This window comes from Eschrichtius robustus, chromosome 1 (genome assembly GCF_028021215.1).
Source record: "Eschrichtius robustus isolate mEscRob2 chromosome 1, mEscRob2.pri, whole genome shotgun sequence".
Classification (NCBI taxonomy): Eukaryota; Metazoa; Chordata; class Mammalia; order Artiodactyla; family Eschrichtiidae; genus Eschrichtius; species Eschrichtius robustus.
In genome coordinates, this window is record NC_090824.1 from 121,802,822 (window position 1) to 121,823,594 (window position 20,773).

General features: G+C 42.1%; 1 pseudogene; it reads left to right on the forward strand.

Moving 5' to 3' along the window:
* The first annotated feature begins 5,310 nt into the window (after window positions 1-5,310).
* Window positions 5,311-20,773, forward strand: part of LOC137762771 (dual specificity protein phosphatase 5-like) — a 104,753-nt pseudogene continuing 89,290 nt past the window's right edge.

Consider the following 20,773-nt stretch of genomic DNA (forward strand, 5'->3'; position numbering starts at 1 on the left):
GCTCCCCAACCAGAGATTGAACCTGGGTCCCGGCAGTGAAAGTGCCGAGTCCTAACCACTGGACCACCAGGGAGTTCCCAAGCCTTTAACCTTAATGAAATGAAGCCACATGCTCTCCAGTATGTGCCCTTCCAAGGAAGGTGCACAGAGCCTCCCACGCAGAAGTAACATTTATCATCATCCTTTTAAAGAGATAATGGAAGCTATGACAAGAAAACAAAAAACAACTTCACCTGTAAAGAGTTCTGTAAATAACCCCTGGCAAGGCTGGGTCTTTCCCCTTTTGAAGGTCATGTGCTCAGACATCCCAAGTTCCAGAACAGTTTGGTGAGCTCCAGAGCAAAATGGGAAATGGCAGAGTCCTGGGGTTTAATTCTTTTAGCGACTGTACATCGAGGACATCTTCCATATCACAAAGAGAAGGTTTCACCTGGCCTATGAGGCCCTCCGCCTTCCAACACTGACAGCACTTCTTGCCAGAGGGGAAAAAAATTACTTTTTAAATATTGACTCTCTCAGTCACTGCCAAGGCCAACCAGTCAGCTGTGAACCACATTTGTTGCTGCCATCTTAAACAGATCTCGAACTCTGCTACTTGCCAAGCAGCGTCTCTATGGCAAAAGCAAAGCTGCAGTAACGATCCTGAGCTGAGATTCTAGGTATCCAAGCCAGAAGTGCAAGGAATCATTGCCTTACTTCACTTTAGGCGTCACCATTGAACCTCCTAGTGCCATGTCTCAATGACACCTCACACTTGTGTATTCTGAGTCCTTACCCTTCACTGCAAGGCTCCTGAGCCCACCTTGCCCTGCGGAGCTCCTCCTCCTCCCCACCCCCCATCATCATCATCATCATCATCATCATCATCATCATCACTAACAATTATATTAAGAGTTACTATGTGCCAGGCACTCTTCTAGATTATTTTACATCTGTTACTGTCATCACTACTACTAAGAGTAATTGCTAATACTTGTACAGCACATATTGTCAGGCACCATTTCACGAATTCCACACATGCAATCCTCACAACACCCCTAGGAGATAGGTACCCTTATTATCCCGGCTTCATAGGTGAGGAAACGGCACACAGTGGTTTACACACTAGCAAGTGGAGGGGCTGAACTTCAAAATAGGCTGCCTAGCTCTAGAGCCTGCTGTCTACGTGTGCTCTCTGATCCCAGGGGAGAGGCAGACCTAGAACAAGCAATCGTATTTCCAGGTTCCTTTAGAGAGGGACTCAGAAGGGGTTTCTGAGACCTGGTCCACCTTCTTGGAGAAGGTGACTATACGGCTGAGTCTTGAAGGACCAGGAGGAGTAAGTCAGGGAGAAAAGAAAAGGCAAAGTGCTCCTGACGGGTGGAATGGTGCACACACAGACCTGGGGGGAAGGCTTACTCAGGGGGCTCCAGGCGGTTTCTGTAAAGTTAGAGCAAAGGATGAAGAGGCGAAGGATGACGAGATAAAAGTAAAGAGTACTGAACGCAGTCCCTCATGGCCCTGATGGCTCATCTAAAGTTAGACTGTACCCTGAGAACAACAGCAGGCTCCAAAGGGTATGAAGCTGAGGGGCTATCACACGTGGGTTTCCTTTTCAGAACAATCCCTTGGTAGCCCTGTGGCAATCACACTAGACAAGAAAGGGAAACTAGTTAAGAAGCTGTGAGCACAATTCAGGGAAGAAATGATAAGCGTCTGAATGAATACAATGTCAATTATTAGAAACATAAGAAAATTCTCAGTCTTGAACATTTTGATATTGCTTTAATTAAAAATACCTGTATAGGGCTTCCCTGGTGGCGCAGTGGTTAAGAATCTGCCTGCCAATGCAGGGGACGCGGGTTCGAGCCCTGGTCTGGGAGGATCCCACATGCCACGGAGCGACTGGGCCCGTGAGCCACAATTACTGAGCCTGCGCATCTGGAGCCTGTGCTCCGCAACAAGAGAGGCCGCGATAATGAGAGGCCCGCGCACCGCGATGAAGAGTGGCCCCCACTTGCCACAACTAGAGAAAGACCTTGCACAGAAACGAAGACCCAAACGCAGCCATAAATAAATAAATAAATAAATAATTTAAAAAAAAAAAAAAAAACCTGTATAGACGGAACTTCCCTGGTGGTGCAGTGGTTAAGACTCCACGCTCCCAATGCAGGGAGCCCAGGTTCGATCCCTGGTCAGGGAACTAGATCCCACACTCACGCCACAACTAAGAGTTCGCCTGCCACAACTAAGGAGCCCGACTGCTGCAACTAAGGAGCCCGCCGTGAGCTGCAACTAAGACCCAGCGCAACCAAAAAAACCAAAAAACCTGTACAGACATGGGATCCCCGAAGTTCTTGTCCTTTAGAGGACTTGACTGTAGCCAGCTCTTCCTCCCTGGAACTCACAGGTGTAGCACCATATCATGAAATCAAAACGAGCTCACCATTTCAAGTTTTATTATACTAGAACTCAATGGCTTAGCTACTGTCATTGCATAATAAAGATTTAATTAATCAAAATATTAAGAGCTCATGTCTGTCTAATCATCCCCTTTTACATGAAGCAACTTTTACCATAGGAGTTTAAAGTACATCCCTATATCTCTCTATAATATGTCTCACTTTGGGCCACGGCTCTTAAAATAATGTCCATAACTACCAGGAAGCCACAGGCTGGCTGACTTCTTACAACACCTATGCAGATAAGTGACACCACACCGGGCTCACACTAGATGCTCAAAAGGTTTATTGAAAGAAAATACTGAAGTCAATGAGTGAAACCTATCATTGGGCATCAACAATTTTCATTTAATATTTCACAAACCTACATATTATCCCATCACGTGCTCACAAAAGTCTATGCCATTTTACCTCTTTCCTTTGGAAAGGTCTCTCATGGGATGCCTTACTGTAGAAGCAGTGGTTTAAGTGACTCTGTAAACGGTGATCCACTGACCAAAAGAGTTTGAGAATCACTGCTAAGGGACTTCAGAGACTTCACAGAAATGATTCCTGATTAGCTTCATAACCACAAAGAGCAAGATTGGGGGGGTCACTTGAAATAGTAGGTAACTCAGAAATATTCCATAGATCACTGGGATTTTAGAGCTGGAAGACACTGGCCCAGAAAGGTGAAGGGGTTTACCTAAGGTCACGCAGCCAATCAGTAGCAGACTGATTCTTAATTCCTAGACCTGTATTGTTTTCACTATTCCATGCTGCCTGCTCTTTTTGTGTGAAAATATTAAGAAAAGGTAACTAGAAACTTGATGGTATACAAGCCAAGGATGTTCAAATGACGGTAAACAAGCCTCAGAAATCCTAACGTTTAGTCCTATTTTGCTGCTTAGTTGGGTGGCCACTTAATTGTTTTTAGAATCTCAGCTCTCCTGTTTGTTCATGGCAGGAAATTGGTTAGCCCCGCTTCTCACTGTCCACGAGGCTGGACCCTTCCATCTCCACAGCTGCTTCCCCTCTGCTCAAAAATCTGTGCCTCCGTGTCTCCAAGCCCTGTCTTTACCTCAACTTACAGCCAGGTTTTCCCTCTTTCTTTTCATAACGAAATTCCTTGAAAGAACCTACACTCACAGCCACCACATGCTCTGGGTCATAAGTGGCCCCGCCAGTTCTTAGCTGTGTGACCTGGGACAAGTCACTTAACCTCTCCATGCCTTGCTTTCCTTCAGTGTAAAATGGAGGTATTAATAGTTCCCATCTCCAGATTACTGCCAAGTTGAAATGAGATAATCGAGGTAAAGCACATAAGCATTCACTCAGCAAGTATTTATCCAGCGCCCGTGCCAGGAGAAATTCCCAGCACTGGGGATACAGCAGTGAACCAAAATAAATGAGTTCTCATTTCCACAAGGCTTCAGAATTCCACTTTTGAGAGTTTTCCTGCACCTCCTCAACTCCCATTTGCATGCTTACAATAAGGACCTTTACTTTCAGGTAAATAGGGTGTGCCTCTTTGCCTTAAAACTTGATGAAACTACAGTTGACTCTTGAACATGAGTTTGAACTGTGTGGGTCCACTTACATGTGGATATTTTTCAATAGTAAATACTACAGCACTACACGATCCATGGTTGGTTGAATCCACGGATGCTGAATGGGCGGGTATGGAGGAACCTCGTATATGGAGGACCAGAGCACAGACTGTAAATTACATATGGGTTTTTGACTACCCAGAAGATCAGCACCCCTAACCCCCACCTTGTTCAAGGGTCAACCGTACTGTGAAAACTGTAAAATTCAACACAAATATAAGGGATTTTATTAGTACTCCTCAAGCTTAAGCAAAGATCTGGCAAACCAATCCCAACATCGTCTCTCTTTCCTTGGGATGCTGGAATCTATAATAAATTGGAATCTTCCTCAGGTAGCTGGATAACAAACCAAGTAAATTATCATACTTTCTATTCGAATCTCCAGGGCACAAATTTGCAAATCTGTTCAGAGTGAAGCCTCCCTCAGCAGAATTTCCTTAACACTGCTCCGAATCTGTCTCCTCATGCTGTCTTCTCCCCCGCTCTGCTGTATCGCTCCCATGAGGCCGGAAGCTCCTGGAAGGCAACATGCCTGTCTGGTTCACAATCTCCCTCTCCCAGACACTCGCCTTGACACAGAGTAGGCCCACAAAAATATTTATTGGTGAACAGGCACCAGGAGCAATGGAGGGGTTGGGCCCTGCAGAGGGCAGTGTGTGTTGGTGCCAGCTCCCTGCCACACTCACTACGTTTTCCTTTTAAGCCCATCCGTGTGCTTTATAAGTAAATAGAAAATGCTAACCTTAGCATATTCAAAAGAGCGTTTTAGCCTGCAGCAATTAGGTTACCTCTCGGTTATTTATTTCTTCGGCTTGTTATTAGCTCTGCGCAGAATATTATTCTAATTATGTCAGCCCAATCAGCAGTATTGCATGTCCAGGCTCATTTCCATTAGTTTGAGCTTTGTCTTTCACACTGTGATACTAATTCAATGAGACATCAAACATTTAAATCGACCCGGGATGCCGAGGTCAGGCAGTTTTGCCCTTCCACTCTATTAGCACTCGGGTGTAATTGTGTTTGTCACTCCCCACATGACGGATAGTATCAGGGTGGCCACTGGAGCACAAATGAGCAATGTGCTAATATATTATTTTGTTCTATAATATCAATATGTGTTTATTCAGTGCCTGTGCTAGCCAACTTGAAACGGTCACTTTAATACAGCCGCATCAAGTGCTTCTACTCCCAGTGAAGTATTTATTTGGAACGTTTGCTAGATTTTCAATGGAATTAGACCAAAGGAAGGAAAATAAAAATGGATGCCAGGGAAAGGAACCATGAAGGTCTCAAAAGCCTCTAGTGGCACCAGTGAGGACTTGGAAACCACAAAAATCGAAGGTACAATGCCATTTTCTTTCCACCTCAATGCACTTTGCAAAACTCTTCTATTCTCTGGTAAATAGTTTAAAACTCAAGGTGCAACCTATGGTATTTGAACAAATATAAACTTGACCTGGAGTTAGTGGGCACCGTTGATTTTCATGACTGTGTTTTTGACAGTGAGGAAAATAGAGAAAATTGGCAAGCAGTGAAAAGAAAAGTTTTGGGAAATCTGTTAGCTTGTTTTTGTTTCCATGACAGGTAGATATTCGACAATGAATTTTTATCCCTGAGACCCCAACGAACCCAAACTGTGCTCTTGCCATGTTATTTACCCTATCATTATGAGACTTAAATTTCATTATTAGTATAACATAGTGTTACCCAGAGTCTTAGCGTGTTATTTCACATTTTAACATCTAAAAAATAACTAGGGAAGCTGGTGTGCCAAGAAGTCCAAGTCAATATGGTGCACTGACTGACCAAGAGGCACTGTGGATTCCAACAGGAATTCTATTACTGGGTCTCCATGCCTTTTCACAATCACCATAGGACAGACTTTGTTACTCTCATGGTGTAAATGAAAAACTTAAGCCTGGAGAAGCTCGTGTCTAAGCTCAAGATCCCACAGTTTGTCAGCGACAAAGCCAGAACCGGCTCCGGGTTTTTAGATCCCTCGTGGTCATGACCTGCTCTAAAACCCCCAGCTGTCTACCCACATCTCTTAACTGCTGGCCAGGAGTTCGGGTCACCCCTGCTCTGCTGCCATCCCTTATCCAGGCTCTGCTTCAATCTTGGCTCCCCACACATTCCATGTAGCCTGTGCTTGGCACTCGGCCCAGGCGGACTTATCTATCTTCTCCAAATCATAAACTTCTTAAACTAATGCTTGCATGTGCAAAGATATGCATTGAAAGAAAGGAAGAGGATAAATCATCCCTAACCCCTACCGACAGGTTCAGTGAATTACACCAATGTACGTTAATTGAAAAATCGCTCTTTATAAATATAGATAAACCTAAAAAGACAAGACTAAGTACTTCTTAATAGCTTTTTTTAAACTCACCATTGCTTTACATGACCCTTCGATGCCTTTCTGTTCTATTGATTTTACCGTTTTAAATACAGATGCATCTTTTAACTTACTTTGAGGAATTAGCTGAGAATCTCCCATTTTCTGTTTGGGTCTCAGTTTTGCATGCCAAAACTGCCTCTAATGTAGATACCATCCAACTTAGTACTTCCACAGTTTAAGATACAAAGTTCTAATAACTGGTTCTACTGTGGGGGAAAATGGAACTTTTACTTTTGATACTGTAATTGGACCAGGAAACTGAAAACAAACCCATAAATAAGAATGTGATGCTCTTACTAGTCAATGATTTTTGCATTCAAAGAATGGGAGGAGCTTCATATCTTTAACAATTTTTCCGCAACATTTCTGCATACTGATATCTGCATATTGAAAGCAGCACATTAGACTTTTGTTCTCAAAGATCACAAGTTGAACAGAAATGCAAGCAGAAATAAGAGACGAACTCCAAGATGAAGGCCAGCCCCCTGAGATGCGCACAAAAACCTTTGAGTTCACAGCACTTTAGAAAGGTGACAGGAGCAGTAAATAAACCATTGGATTAGATTGGAGGTCAGCAACCTTTTAAAAGGGGTGTGCTGAAGAGTTGACCCCTTTCCTTCTGGCATGCTCCTCCTGTGCTGACCATATCTTTGCAAAGAAAAAAAGGTTGAACTGCCACCTGCCAATGGTTGGGGGCGCAGGGCTGCTGACCCTTGTGGCTACTGGTGGCCCAGCCATCCATGGGCATGTTGAAGAGCTTGGCTTAAGTGCCACCTCGGGCAGTGACCGGCCAGGCTCCCTCGCACCAACATGGAGACATGTGATGGAAAGAGCAGAATCCATCACACGTCAGCTTCCAACATATTTCTTTCTTTTTTTTTTTTTAATTTAATTTTTTTTTTTTGGCTGCGTTGGGTCTTCATTGCTGTGCGCGGGCTTTCTCTAGTTGCGGCAAGCGGGGGCTACTCTTCATTGTGGTGCGCGGGCTCCTCACTGCAGTGGCTTCTCTTGTTGCAGAGCACGGGCTCTAGGCGCCCGGGCTTCAGTAGTTGTGGCACACGGGCTCAGTAGTTGCGGCACGTGGGCTCAGTACTTGCAGTGGTGCATGGGCTCTAGGGCACACAGGCTTCAGTAGTTGTGGCTTGCGGGCTCTAGAGTGCACGCTCAGTAGCTGTGGTGCACAGGCTTAGTTGCTCTGCGGCATGTGGGATCTTCCCAGACCAGGGATCGAACCCGTATCCCTACACTGGGAGCCGAATTCTTAACCACTGCACCACCAGGGAAGTCCCCCAACATATTTCTGATGACAAGGAAAGTACTAGTAGCATAAAATAATAGACCAAAAGAAAGGGAGAAAAGACTAATAGACCAGACACCAGAAAAGTTAGTGATCATATCCTACCCTTCCTTCCCTTCCTATCAAAAAGAAATCAGACAGTGGAAATATGGGACAAGTTCCCTCATGGGGGGAGGGTGGCACATGGAAATCATAGACTAGGAAATGAAAAGAGAAACCATAGTCAACGTAATATGCAGAAGTAGCCATTTATTTATGCACTCCTTCCATTTATAAAAGATGTGTTTCAGCCTCTGGCTGCATGTACATAATAATTAGCGCTAATGAATATAAATGATACTCACAACTCAACCTGTTTACAGAGTCCCCTCTCCCCCGTGTTATTCAGGGAAGAACTGAGTTTGGAAATGAGACATATGCTGTGTTCTTGGGCTTGACGATGACCCAGAGGTTACAGAAACTGAGGACAAGGAAATCAGTTAGCAATTAACATGGCAAGAAAAAGCCGAACCCAAGGAATTTGGCACTTCGAGTCACAGGCACTGCCTCAAAGGAGGACACTCTTCCTTTCTCTGCGGACATTTGTCCACAGGGTAACACGATTATTCCTGCATAACCCAGCACCTGAGAGATGCTGAGGGCAGAAATTCAAGGAGCAACTGTAACACCATGAGAGGTCTGAGAAAAAGAACACAGAACATAAAAAAGATGAAAAGAATGACACTCACATTCTACTCCTATTTATTCTTCCACCCAAGCAAAGGAGGTGATCTGGTTTAGCTAGCTCAGTGGATTTTTGAAGCCAGAAACTCATATGTATGAGAAGTTAATAGTAATAGCACAAAGACAATGGCAAGAGGTAATATATAATGTGATAGAGACTAAAAATACCCCAGAAAATCAGATATAAGATCTCTTGAAAATAACAACCATTTAGTGCAAAGGAAAGAATCTTTATATAACTCAATAAATACATCTGAAAATTTTACAGCACAAAAAATGGTCTGGACTAGAAATGAAAAGATCAGTGATGTTTGATATGCTCTGTTTAATAAGAAACAAAAAGCAGCACACATCTCAGGAAACACTTCTGTCCTCAGTTAGGTATACAAAACAAAGTTCGAGGGTTTAAAAAGGCCAGCCTCAGGTATTTGGAAAACGCATTTACAGGACACCTCATATTCCAGTGGGCCCAGGAGCCAATGCTGGGCGTTCTGACATTCCTGAGGAAACTTTATTTCCTCACCACTGGATGCAGCTGCTGTGTCTGAGGACCTTACAGTCTAGGATACTGCACAAGTGGAAGGGCCCTGGGAAATCAGCGTTCTCAACTGCAGAGGAAACAAGTGAGCTTAGGGCAGGGTGGGCACCTCCCAAGGTCCCACAATAACATGGGGGCAGAGGTGGAACCAAGAATCCAAGCCTCTAGCGGTTTCTGTGAAGTTAAGTACAATGCACAAAGACAGCAACAGGGGATTCCCTGGCGGTCCAGTGGTTAGGACTCAGTGATCTCACTGCCGAGAGGGCCCGGGTTCAATCCCTGGTTGGGGAGCTAAGATCCCACAAGCCACACAGCGTAGGCAAAGAAAAAAGAAAGAAAGAAAAGAAAAAAAAAAAAAGAAGACAAAAGAAAAGACAGCAACAAATGTGGCCCCTTCAAGCTCACTGCCTTCCTATCCTAACCTTCTGAAGGAGTGAGAGAAGCCAAGTCAGGGGGCAGGAAGCACGTGGGGCATCTGAGCATGTGACTAACAAGAGGAAGTTGAACTCACGTCACTTGCCCTAACCTCCTCGCTTGCCCCTGTCCTTCTCTTTCTCTAAACTGTGCTTCACACTTGCTTCATCCAGGAAGCCCACCAGGCTCGCCTCTCCTACTCCCAGCTGTTCCTAGCGTCCCAACCCTTACATTGACTGGCCACGTGATATCTGCCTGAAGACTCCAGCCTCCGTTTCCTCCTCGAAAAGATGGGGATACTAAGACCTACTTCCTAGGATGTTTGTGAGATACGGGGGAGATAATCTGTATAAAGGGCCTAGCACAACATCTGACAAATAATAACAAAAGAAAAATAAGTGCTCAGTTAAAGGAAGGTGTTAGTACATTATTACAGCAGCAAATAGATCTCCACAGCCAAGTTGCTGGGTGACTCTCTGTGGGTGACTGCAGCACATCACATTTAGTTTTGTCACTGTGGCGCTTCTTTGGTCTCACCCACCATGTGCATGTGGGTTGAACTGAAGTCCTCCCCTCTCCTGCCTCTCTTCTCTCACTTGCTTGGAATCTTCTCCAGAACAGGGATTCTGTAAGGCTTCTCATGAATATGGTTGGCACAGGCTGGCTCCCTGGCACTGACGATGCCAAGCTGATAAATAGTAACTAACTTTAAGGGTCGTTAGAATCATTTACAAGGCAATTTCACGTACAGAAATTCATTTGATCCTTGCAGTTACCCTAGAAGCCAAGCAGGACTTTTATTATTATCCCCATCTTAGATAAAAGAGGAGAAAACAGAGGCTCAGGTAGGTTGAATGACTTGCCTCTCACCTTGAGTGGGGCTGATACACTTTTGGAATCAGGGGCCACCTTGCCTGGCTTGGCAGTTTTCAAAAGGGGGTATTAATCCTTCCCCTAGATGACCTTTAACACATATGACTGCTGCTGTGCAGTGTCTACTCAATGAGGAGTCCCCAGACACACTTCTCTACGATTTCAGCATCTCCCCACAGCAACTTGTTTTTACCTTACCAACCATCTATCGAACAAAGGTCAGCAAACTACAGCCAAATCTGATCCACAGCTAGTTTTCAGATGGTCTACAACCTAAGGATTTTAAAGGGCTGTGAAAAACTAAACAAAACAAACAAACAAACAAGAAAATGCAACAGAGATGTATGTGGCCCACAAAGCCTAAAATACCTACTATCTGACCCATTAAGGAAAAGGTTTGCTGGCCCAATCAGATTGTGGTTCTCTCCTGCTTTGGCACCTTGGACACTTAGAGCCCAATCTGAGGCCCTTCTCTAGCAACAGAATAAGACTTCATGCAATGTCTTTTGGGACTCTCACTCTGATTCCAGTTTTGCTCTCAAAGGAAGTATTTGATGTGACTCTTTCGATGCTGAAGAAATTAGTACCACCACTGGTAACCCTAAAACACAAGCCATTAAACTCATCATACTCCTTTATCACCAAGTAATATGTGCAACAGACACCCTTGCCTTGTCCCTTAACCAATGCATCCTTGGGCCTTAATCATGTCCCATGATTCATTCTTAAGGGAGCTTCAAAATGTCCTGCCTAATGTTCCCCTTCACTAATTTTTTTTTAACATCTTTATTGGAGTAAAATTGCTTTACAATGTTGGGTTAGTTTCTGCTGTATAACAAAGTGAATCAGCTATATGTATACATATATCCCCATATCCCCTCCCTCTTGCTTCTCCCTCCCACCCTCCCTATCCCACCCCTCTAGGTCGTCACAAGTCACCGAGCTGATCTCCCTGTGCTATGCAGCTGCTTCCCACTAGCTAGCTATTTTACATTTGGTCCCTTCACTAATTTTTAAACTTATTTTTTAGTGTTTTATCTTGCACCATAATAATCACTTTTGAAAATTACTGAATCCTTTCAGGAACCAGGATTTAAGGACTATACATTGAATAGCCTCCTTAGAATAGCCCACGTAGTACAGAGCAGGCTTGAACCCAGCTCACCTCATTCCACACCCAGGGCTTTTCCTCACTATCCCTAAAAGTCAAGAAGGTTCTAAATGGAAATAATTAGGGACCGAACCCTGTTAGTTAGAGACGCTCCCCAGCTGTAGCCCACTATCCTGGAGGGCCCATCCCGAAATAGCCTTCCGGGCTTTCTCTTAGATAGTCAGCCCTCGTAACCATAGTTCCTCATTTTCTGATTCAACCAACTGTGGATTGAATCTGCAGATGCAGAACCCATGGTTCCAGAGGTCCACTGTACTATGCCATTTTACACAAGGGACTTGAGCATCTGCAGATTCTGGTATCCAGGGAGGGTTCCTGGAACCAGTCCCCCATGGATACTGAAGGATGACTGCACTGCCACAGAGGCACACACCACACCAGCGTCCCCTCATTGCCAGGGCTCCAGCTACTCACCAGTCCAAAGGAAGAAAAGGAGGACAAAAACCTGCTCCCAACCCTCTTGCACTGTTAGTGGGAAAGTAAATTGATACAGCCACTATGGAGAACAGTATGGAGGTTCCGTAGAAAACTAAAAACAGAACTACCATATGACCCAGCAATCCCACTACTGGGCACATACCCTGAGAAAACCATAATTCAAAAAGAGTCATGTACCACAATGTTCACTGCAGCTCTATTTACAATAGTCAGGACATGGAAGCAACCTAAGTGTCCATCGACAGATGAATGGATAAAGAAGATGTGGCACATATATACAATGGAATATTACTCAGCCATAAAAAGGAACAAAACTGAGTCACTTGTAGTGAGGTGGATAGACCTAGAGTCTGTCATACAGAGTGAAGTAAGTCCGAAAGAGAAAAACAAATACCGTATGCTAACACATATATATGGCATCTAAAAAAAAAAAAAAAAAATGGTTTTGAAGAACCTGGGGGCAGGACAGGAATAAAGACACAGACATAGAATGGACTTGAGGACACGGGGAGGGGGAAGGGTAAGCTGGGACGAAGTGAGAGAGTGGCATGGACATATATACACTACCAAATGTAAAATAGATAGCTAGTGGGAAGCAGCTGCATAGTACAGGGAGATCAGCTCGGTGCTTTGTGGCCACCTAGAGGGGTGGGATAGGGAGGGTGGGAGGGAGATACAAGAGGGAGGAGATATGGGGGTATATGTATACGTATAGCTGATTCACCTTGTTATATAGCAGAAACTAACACACCATTGTAAAGCAATTATACTCCAATAAAGATGTTAAAAAACAAAACAACAACAACAAAAAACCTGCTCCCAGTTATGTGGAGGGAATCACTGGATGTGGGACCAAGTGGCTGGGTTTCAGTTCTGCTCTCACCACCCACCAGCTATATGACCTTGGATCAGCCACTTACCCTCTCTGACTCTACCCTTGTCTAGAGGAACAGAGGGGTCCTCCTAGCGCTGTCATGAATTGCATGGGTGCGAGTGGATGACAAAGCATTTACTAACATTTGGAAGCCCTGTACAACTGTAAGAGCTTGTTATCACAGCAACAGCCATTCTGCAATCAGCCTGAGATGCTTGGAGCTGGAGTAATCAGCCCTCTCGCCACCCCTTCCATCAGTCTAGCAGGTCGAAGAATTTGGACAAGTGGGTTTTTCAGGGGAAAGAGATAGAGTTACGCTCTCTACTTCACCTCTAAAGTACTTGGGTCTCCAGGGGCTAAACGGACCTTCTATTTATAAGGAGAAGACAGAAGACAATGCACACACCCCAAAAGGCTTTAAATGACGCCCCACACCTCCATGGAGAATCTCTGATTTTAAAAGAAGCATGGCAAAAGAACCCTTATCCATGCTGCCAATTAGATAAGACAAAGTGATATCAACCCCACGCTGGCTCCAGGGACCGGCCAGGATAACCTTACACATTATCCACTTCAAATTTCTGTGATTATGTCCTACATATATTATATACTCTCACACAGAATGAACATATTATTTGTGATTTACACCCACCCCCCCCCCCACCCAGCCCAGTAATTACACCCCTGTGTATTGCATCTATTCACTTGAGAACATGCCTTTCATTTGACAGATCAAAGGATTAAGCATATATTTTTCCTCTTCTCTCAAACCAGCCATTGCCTCCATGGAGGAGCATTGACTTCCTTCCTTGAAAATGCTGTTCTTTTGAGTAGTTTTCACCTTGGGACTAAACATCTTTTGCCCTCAGACTTGGTCACAACATAGGCTGGTCCACAGAGATGGGGGAGACCAGGGGGGCCACCACTGTCTGCAAGGAGAGGAGGCTGTGTGGCACAGGACTGCTAGGAAAGCTAAAGGGAAACTGCTAGCTACCAACAAGGGCTGCTTGAAGGCCTCTAAGGACCCCATGCACTCTTGCTTTTTTTGCAAGCCATACCTCTCTCACATTATACCAAATACCCTGCATCCCACATTTAAGGAAATGCGCGTAAAACTATATGAGTTTTAAGGAGTTGTAGTTGATGGGTAAACGTGTTTCATTTTGTAAAAATTTGAACATTAATTAATGTCAATTTCACAGTTTCATATTTTTCATTCAGTAATTCCCTTCCAGAATTCCAACACTTTATTCAGCTCTTGCCAATTCCAAAGCCCCCAGCTCTGTGTTTATGGATCCAATGGTTAAATGGTCCTATTGTCAACTCTCATTGCTTGGGCTCTAAGAGAAGGTTTTGAAAGAGGAGTGGAGGGTAGGAGGGTATAAGAGAAGCCCAGAGTTCCTGGAGCAGAAGGGCAAAGGACTAAAAGGCTCAGAGTTCTAACAGTGAATGCTGCTCACTTCCTGTTCGCCCAGGACCAAATCTGCCACCAAATACTGGGGAAAAGACTGTGTTTAAAGTTGCTCCATTTTTCAGTACTGATCTAGAGTATCCCATAAATCTCCCCAAATTTAGCAACATGACACACTAATGCTGGAAACAGCACTGTGCTAAGAGCTACGGCTCCCAGCTAAAGTTCCAGGCCTAGATGCACCTGCTAGCTACGTGACCTCTGGCATTACAGATTTCCTGTGCCTCATTCATCCATAAAACAGGGGTAACGCCACCCAATCAGCCTTAGCGTTGTTGTAAGCATGAAATGTTATGAGTTGAGCGAAAGTTCTTTGTAAACTGTAACATGCTATAAAATGCAAAAGAATATTGCTAAGAAGGTCTCTTGATGAGCCAGTCATGTGGTAATTCATAGGATACACAATTTAAAAGGAGGTATGTGTATACCCAAGATGCCTCATGGTTCTTTGTGGAGACAATTTCCTACTTCTTTCTGAAACTAATGGGGAATTCCCCAGCTGTCCAGTGGTTAGGACTCCACACTTTCACTGCCAAGAGCCTGGGTTTGACCCCTAGTCGGGGAATAGCCACGTCGCATGGCCAAAAAAAAGAGAAAAAAATGAAACTAGTGGCATAAGAAATCCTCGAAAATGAGATGTATAAAACTGACCTAGACTAAAAGTTGGAAGTATTCTAATATCCAATCAAGCACCTACATTCTACATGCATAAACACATATTCTATTTAGTTTCTTTTGGTTTGAAGAACTCAGACAACCTATTCATGCTTACCTCTGGAAAAGAAGGGTTAGCAGTTGGAACTATTGACTGTGAAACTGTCAGGAAGTAAATGACTTGAATTTTATCTAATCTGTATATAAAGACTTGTGCTGAGCTGCAACCATGTATCACAGTCCATTTCTGCTTTGGTATGTTTTGTTTTGTTTTGTTTTACCAAATAGCTCTTGTCAAAGAGCCATTAGCTCCTGAAAAATGACAGAACATTCTCACAGAAGTTTGAAATTGGTACCAGATTATTTGACTTTATTGAGAGGGTTTTAAACTAAATTTAGGTGTGAAAAGGGAGTGCCAAAAAAATACCCAAAGAAAATCAACTGAAAGAGCTCCCAGTGGTCAAAGCGGGAACAATTTGAGGAACAAAACAGATAAATTAGCAGTGGGTTATAACACCGAAGTATACAGTAAAATATCCTTGAGTCCACACTGATATAAATAAATGACTGAATAAATAAGTATATTTGGGAAAACAAGCAAATCTCCTGTGCAGAAGAATTCCAAATTATTTATGTAGATAGATACCATGGCCTCAGGAAGTAGAGCATTAACTCTCCATTCTTTAAGTGTGAGCTAAGCACGGTGACTTCCTTCCAAAGGGGATAGCGTGGAAAGGGGCTGAGGGCTGAGTGTCAACTTTACAGCGGAGAAACAGGACAAACACTACCTCAGCTAAGTGAACAAGGTCAATACCAACAGTGGTAAGTCATGTTGCTAGTAGTAGCCTTCATTTGATATAATGAGAATGGCACTTTACCTCTGTGGTCTTCCTCCCAAAAACCCACAACCCCAGCCTAATCAAGAAAAATCATCAAACAAACATCAATAGTGAGACATTTACAAAATTTCTAACCAGTACTCTTCAAAACTGTCAAAGTAATAAAAAACAAGGGGAGCCAAAAAAAAAACTGTCACAGCCAGAAAGAGCTTAAGTATACTAAATGGCGTATGATATCCTGGATGGGATCTTGACACAGAAAAAGACATTAGGAGAAAACTAAGGAAATCTGAATAAAGTATGGACACGGTTAACAAATATCCATAAGCGTTCACTCATACTATCAATAGTGGTTCACTAATTGGAACAAATGTGCCATCCTAATGTAAGATGGTAGTAACAGAGGAAACTAGGTATAGGTACATAGAAATTCTCTGCACTATCTCAGTAATTTTTCTGTAAGTTTCAAACGATGTGAAAAAAAAGGTGAATTTTTTAAAAAGACCGAAAAGCTATCCCTCCATTCAATCAACAAATATTTAAGTGCTTACTATAGGCCAGGAACTGTCAGATAAAGTCACTGCCCTCATGGAGCTTACGTTCTAGTGGGGGGAGGTGTCTCAAGTAATAAAATTAATTTATAATATCAGAATCTGAAGATGATTTTTAAGCCATGGGACAAAATGAGATCATCTCAAAGAGGTACACAGTACATTATAATTTGGAAAATGCTTAAAGTACAGATTTAAAAATCAGTGTTAATATAAAGACAGGTTTATCATAACACAGCAAAATGCTTTCTCCTTGGCCCTATCTAGACTATTAAACAGATGACTTGTAAACACTTATTTTAAAAGTTATGTGATTATTAAGAATCAGCAAGGGTTCTCACAGAACAAAGAATGCCAAAATCACACATTTCTTTCAACAATTTGAAGAAACAGAAAGTATACATTTCATATTTCACATAATAAAGTCCAAAGGGATCTTGAAAGGGTAGAACTATGTACTAAAATCAAAGGTGAAATTTAATAAAAAATTTTGCTGCAAAACTTCCACTCATGTCCAAAAATTTCAATTGCACAACTAAAAGAAAAGATGAAGAATCAAGATGAGTGGTATTTTCTATGAACAAAAACTCAGAGCTCTGGTTGACCATGGGCTTGATTGGTGCCAACAGTATGGTGTGGCTAATGCCACTTCAGGCCAAACTGATAGGAATTAGTGTACAGGTCAAAGAAGCTAGTAACCCTATTCATCTCTGCTGTTGTCAGGCCACACCTAGAGGTTCGTCACCATTTATAACCACCACACTTTCAAAGGAATACTGGCAAATTAGTGTATACAGAGAAACATGAAAGAACAGTGAAGAATCTGGTAACAAAGAGTTTACATGAGGAATAATTTTAAGAGTAAGAAATATTTACCATAAGAAAAAAACTAAACAAAGACATATTTGGAGGTAGCTATTATCTCGTTATAAAGTAGTGAAGAGGTTCACAAACCCTTTCCTCAGAAAACAATGATAAAACTGGACAAAACTTTCAAAAGAGCAACCATGTCAGGGCTCTACAAATTGACCAAATCGAAGCAACAAATTGAAAAGAGTTTATTCATGAAAAGGTGCTGAAACAATGGGAGTGTGTGGTGTTCTTACCTGGGGTGATCCTTAACCCCTCCACCCCACAGCTCAATCAGTACTGGAGTGTTACCAGGACATAGCTGCTCAAGAGAACCAGCAGATTGCTGTTGGCAGGTGAGGTTCAAGGGGTGAATGGATTTGAAAAGGAAAATGGAAAATCCCCTCAAAGGAGTGAATGGGGAATGCCTGCATTTCTCCTAGTCTGAGGTTATGGTCCTAGGAGGGGAATGCAGAATCACAGGCAGAGCCAGAAATTTAGCGGGAAGATACTTGATTAGTTTCCCACACAACCCTGGCTGACTGGTTGGCTATGTTCATGCACAGGGAAGACCAAACAAGGCCCGAGAAAAGGTAAAAACGGAGGCCAGTTTGAAAACAGCATGAACACTGAATGTGCTCCACAGACGACACAGAGATCAACTGGCAGAGAGTGGACGCCTAGTGTTTGTGCCAAGTCCATGGCCAATTATGGGTTAACCAATAACATACACGTACCCATGGCAACCTCTAGGAGGCCAGGTTGAAAAATAAAAAGAACTGAAAAACGAGAGCACAGATATCATCAGTGGCAGAACATCACAGCAGACAGAGATTCCACAGATTTTAAGTCCAGGAAAGTTACTTCAAAAAAAAAAGAAGGATTTTTAGTTTCCACTTCAACATGTAAAGAGCTCAGAAGTCATCACTCCCATCCTGAACACACAGAAAATCAACGGCTCTTCTCAGACCCATCAGATAATTGAACAAACAGAGCAAACCACCATCCTAAAGGCTGGAGAGACAGATCAATACAGAGAACCATACTTAAGCGGAGCAAAAACAATGGAGATGGTAACCTACCAGTTAGTACCAGAACATTTAATGGTAATTAAATATTAATTTAATTAATGGTGATTAATAGCTGGAAACTGAGCATGGACTAGCTTGAGGGTTGAAAGTTTCAGGGACTCAGTCTTTAAGGGTCTCCCACATTTTCATGAGTTTTACCTCCAGTAGCCTTACCATGTTCTCACAGTGAAGATGGGAGAAAAATCTTCTCTTGTTTCCAGCAGGGAGAGGGAGGAAGTAACCACCATGAAATATGAAATACGATCATTGTATTCTGTTCGCCATAACAAAACACTGCCCTCAAGACCCTTATCTGACCAGACCCCTTACCAGACCCTTATCTGACCTATGAGAATGACAATTAGACAACTGGAGCCCCTGGAGCCTTTCTGTCTCACATTAGGGAGGGAAAAGAAAAAGCTAAAAGATAATTCTGAAGGGACTCAGGCCCACCAAAAAAAAAAAAAAAAAAAAAAAAACCTCTAAAATTTAATCATAAAATTATAGATTGCTTACCCTTTCCAATACTTAACACCACATCAACAAGGCTACAGTATAATGACAGTGGATGACAACTGAGAGAGATGCAGGATACCAACTCTACTTAAGGAGGAGTTTCTAGGAAAACCCAAAGAAACAGGGGAAACAGCAACAAGGACACAAGAGGAAACTGAATCCTCTAACACATACATCTAGAGTAAACATTAAACACAGCTTAACTCCTAACTAGATAAACATAAAACCTCACCCTTAAAGTTTTTTTACCTCAGTTCCTATATACCAATGCATCATGTCCAGCTTTCAACAAAAAATTACAAGTCATGTTAAAAGGCTAGAAAGAACACAGTCTGAAGAGACAAAGCAAAATCAGAACCATTCTAAGCTTTGACACTGATAGTGGAAATAAGCTAAGGGATTGAATGGAAAAAATGGACAACATGCAAGAACAGATGAGAAATATAAGCAAAGAGGTAGAAACTCCAAGAAAGAATCAAAAGGAGGTGCTGGAGATCACAAACACTGTAACAGACATTAAGAATGCTTCTGATAGCCTCATCAATAGACTGAGCATGGCTAAGGAAAATGTGATCTTGAAGGTACATCCCAAACTGAAAAGAAAAAAGAACAGAATATCCAGTAACTGTGGGACAACTGCAAAAGGTGTAACATATGTATAATAAAAATGCAGGGGGAAAAGAGAGAAAAGGGCAGAAAAAATATTTGAAATAATAATGGCTGAGAATATTCCAAAATTAATGACAAACACCAATCCACATATCCAGAAAGCTCAGAGAACACCAAGCAGATTAAATACCAAAAAACTACATCTGGGAATATCATATGCAAATTGCAGAAAACCATAATCAAACATGAAATCTTGAAAGAGGCCAAAGAGAGAAATCACTACAGAGGTGTACCTGTAGAGGAACAAGGATAAGAATGACACTGGACTTCTCTTCAGAAGCCAGGCAAGTGAGAAAAGATTAGAGTGAAATATATAAACTGTTGAAGGAAAAAAATCTACCAATCTAGAGTTCTGTACCTAGTTAAATTATCCTTCATGGTAGAGGAGATACAATGATTTTCTCAGGAAAAAAAGAGGGGGGGAGGATTTGTTGCCTGTAGACCTGCAAGAAATGTTAAAAGAGGTTCTTCAGAGAGAAGGAAGTAATATAGATCAGAAACTCGATACTACATAAAGGAAAAACAGAGTTAGTAAAGGAATAAATGAAGGTAAAATAAAATCTTTTGTTTTTCTTAACTGCCCTGACAGATAACTGTTTGCTCAAATAATTAACTGCAACAATGTGTTGGATACATATAGCTTATGGATAAGTAAAATGAATGATGGCAACAGAATAAGGGATGGGAGAAAAGAATTAGAAACATTCTGGTATAAGTTACCTGCACTACTCATGAAGTGGTACAGTGTTATTTAAAGTAAACTTAGATTATTGTAAATGTATATTGCAAACTCTGGGACCACAACTAAAAAAAAAAAGGTTAAGAAGAAGGATAATTGATAAGTTAACAGAGTAGAGAAAATGGAAACATATAAAATGCTCAATTAAAACTAGAGAAGGCAGAAAAAGAGAAGATGAAAAAAAGAGACAAAGAATGAATGTGACAAATATAAAACAATTTTTTAAATGGCAGACATTAATCCAAGTATGTCAATAACAACTGTAAATGTGAATGGTCTAAATAAACCAATTAAAAGATAGAGACTATCAGTATGGATTAAAAAAACAAGACCCAACTATATGTTATCTATAAGAAATCCACTTGAAATATAAAGGACAGATAAAGTAAAAGTAAAGGAATGGAGAAAGTTACACCATACTAACACTAATCAAAAGAAAGTTGTAGTATCTATGCTAATTTCAGACAAAGCAGACTTCAGAGCAAAAAAATAGCAGGAATGAAGAGGGGCATTACCTAATGATAAAAGACTCAACTGTCCAAGAAGAATAACAATCCTTAACATGTATACATCTAACAACAAAGTGTCAAAATAGGTGAGGTAAAAACTGATAAAACTGTAGGAGAAATAGGCAAATCCGTTATTTTAATTGGAGACTT